Source organism: Nannospalax galili, unplaced genomic scaffold (genome assembly GCF_000622305.1).
Source record: "Nannospalax galili isolate Female #2095 unplaced genomic scaffold, S.galili_v1.0 scaffold633, whole genome shotgun sequence".
Taxonomy (NCBI): Eukaryota; Metazoa; Chordata; class Mammalia; order Rodentia; family Spalacidae; genus Nannospalax; species Nannospalax galili.
Window position 1 is genome coordinate 116,062 of NW_008336075.1, and position 5,735 is coordinate 121,796.

The 5,735-nt window shown below is 39.7% G+C and overlaps 1 long non-coding RNA gene across 2 annotated transcripts; it reads left to right on the plus strand.

Moving 5' to 3' along the window:
- Nucleotides 1-313: 313 nt before the first annotated feature.
- On the plus strand, nucleotides 314-2,239 carry LOC103732304. 2 transcript variants are annotated; one of them, XR_607190.3, is made up of 3 exons: nucleotides 314-366; nucleotides 463-560; nucleotides 1,976-2,239. It is a non-coding gene; the product is annotated as an uncharacterized LOC103732304 (long non-coding RNA). The 2 variants fall into 2 exon arrangements; XR_607191.3 differs by having other exon boundaries at nucleotides 349-383.
- Nucleotides 2,240-5,735: the final 3,496 nt, after the last annotated feature.

Here is a 5,735-nt window from a genome sequence, read left to right on the forward strand (position 1 = left end):
CCTTATATAGTTTGTTCCCAACAGCCCTCCTCCCAGCTAGGACCAATCAGGGCGCACACACACACACACACACACACACACACACACACACCAAGCAGGCAGGCAGAGTGGCAGCTCATTGGGCCACGGAGCAGGGTGATGCTTGATGATGTCTCTGATCTGGCAGGCAGCACATGATCGGGCTCCTTGCTTGCTCGAGTTGGAGTAAACAAGCGAGAGTCACGAGGCTTGGCAGCCAGCCAAGGGTTGGAGTCACGAGGCTTGGCAGCTAGCCAAGGCACCATCTTTGGCTGACTCGGCGGTGCTCGCTTCCCACAGACCCCCAGTTGGTAGTGCTCTTTGAGGAGGTTATAAAACCTTTAGGAGGTACAGCCTTGCTGGAAGTATGTCACTGGAGGTAGGCTTTTATAGCTCATAGTCTTGTCCCACTTCCAATTTTTGTTCTCTGCTTTGTGTTTGTAGTTGAAGATGTGATCTCTCAGCTTCCTGTCCTGCCACCATGCCTGCTTCTGGCTGCTCTGCCTCCCTGCCAGCCATGACAGACTCAAAGCCCTGGAACTGTAAGCCAAAATAAGCTCTTTCTTTTATGTTTCTTCTAGTCATGGTGTTTTATCACAGCAACAAAAAGTAATTAATACACCTTGCCCACACCAAGTTTGATCCCCAAGAACTCATATAAAAAAGCTGGATATGGTGGTGCATACTTAAAACCTCAGTGGTGCGGAGGTGGGGACAGGTAGGTCCCCTGGGGCTTGCAGGCCCAGCATCTTAGTGAACTTTGTGAGTTTCAGGACAAGAAAGAGCCTTTCTCACCATACCAAAAGAAAACAAACATACAAAACAAAGGAAAATGGGCAGCAAATAAAGATGTTTTCTGACCTGTGCAAACGAGAGAGAGAGAGAGAGAGAGAGAGAGAGAGAGAGAGAGAGATTCAATCATTATGTAAAATGTTGTAGACAAAAATGTGCAGAGAGAAGAAATAAATTCACATTCATTTGGTAACTGTAAAAACACATTTTTGTGTACAAAAACATTGAAGAACTTATATTTTATATATACAAACTATGGATGTTTTATGCAGCCAAGATTTGACTGCTTGTATGAATTAACCATTGCATTTAAATATTCATATAAAATTTAAACAGTGATTACACATGTTTTCTACTATTTGTTAATGCACATAGCCATTTTGCTGTTCTATTGCTTCTTAATAGCAAGAATAAGCATAATTTCTATGCTTTTAGATGCCTGATCATTTTACATAAATTGCATGCATTGTGGGCAATAAAATAATAGCACACAGATATTTTTATTTTTTCAGAGTGTATTTCTAAAATATTTTTATTTTATTTATTATTTTTATTTTGTGTGTATGAGTATACTGCTTACATCGTGCAATGCCCATGGAGGTCAGAAAAGGGCATTGGATTCCCCTGGAACCAGAGTTATGGACAATTGTTAGCCACCATGTGGGTGTTGGGAATGGAACCTGGGTCCTCTTCAAGGGCAGTCATTGCTCTTAACTGCTGAACCTTCTCTCCAGGCCCAGAATATATTTTTGTATGTAAAATAATTTTAATAATATTAGCAGAAACAGATTTCATAATATGAGTGTATACACATACAGTATATACATATACAGAATTATATTAGTTTTCTATTCACAATATTGTGTAAAAGCACAGTTATCAATGTCAAACAATGCTAATCTCTTTTATCCTTGTTCTGTATGTTCAAATCAGCTACAACATAATTGCAGTATGATTAAGATCTCACAAACCCAAAGTAGAGTTATTAGCATACCTACACTTTTTTTATCCTTAATACTGATGAGAAATACTGTCAGGGTTGGATGGAGGTCTCCATTTTCTTAGTATGTGGATAACCCCCTCTTCTAGGAGGAAAGGGGCTAGGCAGATCCATCTGTTTCTCCAGTCAAGATACATCTTCTTCCTTCCTCTTCTGTTTTTACAGCTCCTGATTACCGTGGACCCACCAAGATGTCAGGTCAACTGCCCAGTATTCCTAATTACATCTGTGAAGTTCTTTACACCATTTCATAGCCAGGGACTACAATGGAGACTCTAAAGGGACCCTAATTCTGCTGAAACAATATAATGTCTGAAATTCACGATCACATTGTTAGATTTCTAATACTATTACAAAATATGAGAGATGATCACCTTCAAAATGGAAAGTTGACAAAATGACTTAGCAAATAAAGGTGTTTGGAACTAAGTCTTACAACTTGCATTTGATCCCCAAGACCCAAATGGTAGAAGGAGAGGACGAATTACCATGCTATTTTCCTTCACATATGCCCTTTGAGTACACACACACGCACACACACACATACGCACACACACACACATACACACACACACATACACACACGATGCACATTGATATATCCAAAACTATGAGACAAAGTAAATCTTTCCTCTTTCTATAAAAATGTTTTTTTCACTCTCCTGACTTCCCTCCTAGTGTTACATCAGAAACTAGATACTCACATATAAGGGATTGGTGCTACAGCTGCAGATGAGGAAAAACATATGTTGCTTACTTTTCTGTGTTTGAGTTACTTAACTTAGTATAACACTTTCTAGTCCATCCATTTACCTGAAAATATCTTAATTCCATCTTTTCTTACTGCTGAGTGGAACTCCATTGAGTAGATGTACCACATTTTCATTATCCATTCATCAGTTGAGGGCCATTTAGGTTGTTTCCATTTCTTAGCTATTGAGAAGAGAGCGGCAACAAACATGGATGTACAGGTATCTCTACAGTAGGATGGGTCCTTTAGGTATATGACAAAGAGTGGTATCACTGGATCATATAGTAGGTTCATTTTTAGTTTATTGAACATCCTCCACACTGCTTTCTGTAGTGGTGGCACAAGTTTTTGCTCACACTAGCAGTGAATAAGCATTCTCCTTTCCCCACATCCTCTCAGCATTTGGAGTCTTTTGTTCTCTTGATTTTAACCAGTCTGACTGGGAAAAGATGGAATCTTAAAGTGGTTTTTAACTTCATTTCTCCAATACTAAGGATGCTGAGCACTTTTTAAGATGCTTCTTCGCGATTTTTATTTCTTTGTTTGAGAAATTTCTGTTTAGATTATCCTTTTATTGCATCATTTAATTTCTTATTTCTTTGTTTTTTGAGTTTTTGTGTATACTGGATATTAAACCTCTGTTCAATGAGTAGCTGATAAACATTTTCTCTAACTTAGTGGGTTTCGTCTTCCCTTACTTGGCTGTTTCTTTTGCTTTACAGAAGCTTTTTAATTTAATGAGGTCCCACTTATTGACTGTTAGTGTTTAGTGCCTGAGCAACTGGTGTCCAATTTAGAAAGTCCTTTCCTATGCTTGTATCTTGGAGGGTGCTGCCTATGTTGTCTTCTAGCAGTTTCCAATATTCAGGTTTTACATTGAGGTCTTTGATCCATTTGGAGTTTACTTTTGTGCAGAGTGAAAGTTAAGGGTCCTGTTTCATTCTTCTGCAGGTGTAGATGCAGTTTTGCAGCATCATTTGTTGAAGATGCTGTCTTTCCTCCATGTGTGTTCTTAGCACCTTTTTTGAATATTAGGTGGCTGAAATTATGTGTACTCATGTTTGGGTCTTCTATTGTGTTTCATTGATCTACGTGTTTATTTTTGTGCCAGTACCATGCTGTTTTTATGGCTATAGCTCTGTAATATAATCTGAGATCTGGTATGGTGATCTCCACAGAGTTGTTCATTTTGCCCAAGATTGCTTTGGCTACCCAGGGTCTTTCATGATCAGAGGCAGATGATATTGGAGGGGAGGATGGGGAAAATGGGGGGGGGGTGGCTGTGCCTAGGGAGGGAGGAGGGAGGCCAGATGGGAGAAAACATAGTACAGATGAATGAATCTTGGGGGGATAGAAAACCTAGAGGGAAAAGTTATGCCCTTGAAATCCTATGAGAGATGCAAATACAGTGTCTGAACATTAGTGCATATGTGTACCTGGGAGCTGTTTGGCAGGGAACACAGTGCCAGACAGAAGACACCTCCCTTTGAGTGGTTGGTGAAGGAGGTCCAGGAGACCCCCAAATAACACAGGCTATTGCCAAACCTCTTGGTTATCTGCCAAAACTAGTAGATAAGACTCTACTGTTGAAGACAGGACATTCTTAAGATACAGGACTTGGAACAATGGAGCAGGAACTGACCTGGAAGCCTTCTCATGGATGTTTGGCTATCATAGTGCTAGATGATTATATGCAAACTACCAAGGAAAAAAAAATAATCAATGGTCCAACCCATCCCCAAAGCCTAATAATACATCAATATTTATTTATGTAACAACCAATAGAGCAAACTACCTCTACTAGTGTGTTAGTGGCACTGTTATCTGGGGGGGCAATCAGCAGCTATCTAATTGGACTTAAATATCAATCCTTATATTTACAGACAAAATACTGTACACCACTCATCAAAGAAGTTTCATTTTGCAACAGATGGAGGCTTCTGAAAAACTGCACATCTGGTCAGATACAGAGAACAGATATCTGAGAGATGACCAGTACTAGGTGATACATGTACAGTTGAACATCTATGACTAAGGCTCATGGAACATAGCAGAACAAGGGATACAAAGAAAACTCATGCATCCCTCCACTCTCACCATTAAAACTTCCTTATATAACAGAATATGATTCACACAGAAGGCTACAACTGGCCAAGTTTTAAAGACTAAGAGACTATAGACTGCAGGATAGGGCTCCTATACAGAAGTTCATCCACCATGGATCAGGGACCATTGTGGAAGAGGGGATGGAAAGATTGTAAGAGCCAAGGCTGGTTTGTGAACTCAGGGAAGCAGAGGCTTCCAGGCCATGGGAACCTTGCACACGTGAACTTTTGGCAATGGTGGCATGCAGCACAGGACCCATGTCAACTCAATTATATAAGGGCCCAAAGCTGAGGAAATAGGTGGTGGGCTGGCAGCAGAATGAGACCTATTTGAAGACTGATTGCTGCAGGCTGAGGGAGCATATGACTTACATATGACCCTTAGATGGGCTGAGTAGACTCCAGTGGGTGAATTTACACTGAAGGACATTTGTGTAAAAATGCATAATAAATAGGACTTAATATGAATGGCAGAATACTTGAGGTCTGGTGGATGATGGGGAGGCATGGATTGGAGGTGGTCTAAATTTTATTAAGAACAGTTGTATGAAATTATAAAAGCTCAATAAAAATGCTTTTATCACATTTTTTTTGTGTAGCATGTGTGGAGGGTGGTATGTCACTGACTTGAATTAGGGTTACATATGGGAGAAGGATTTTTTGGCCACACGACTGAAGAAAACATCTCCTTTTCCTCCAGTAACTATTAACTGCTTATAAATCCCTAAGAAAGGGCCTGCCTCATGAGCCCCTCCCTGGTCCATGATGCAGTGTTGGTGAGATCAGTCTTGTGCAGGTTTTGTGCAGTAACCGCAGTTGTCATGATTTTATGAGTACAATATGATGTCCAGAAGGCTAATATATTTTCTGTATTTATTAGTTTTGTTTATCATTTAAATGAAGATGTCATGCATAAGTGTTTTAGAAAAATATCTGAAAAAAACGGAATTCCTTTTTTTTTTTTTTGGCTTAGCAGATGAATATGTTTCAGTCTTGATAGCTGCACTTGACTTTGTCCATGATAAAGGATTATGGATTGTTGTCTTGTAGACTATGTACACTGAATATA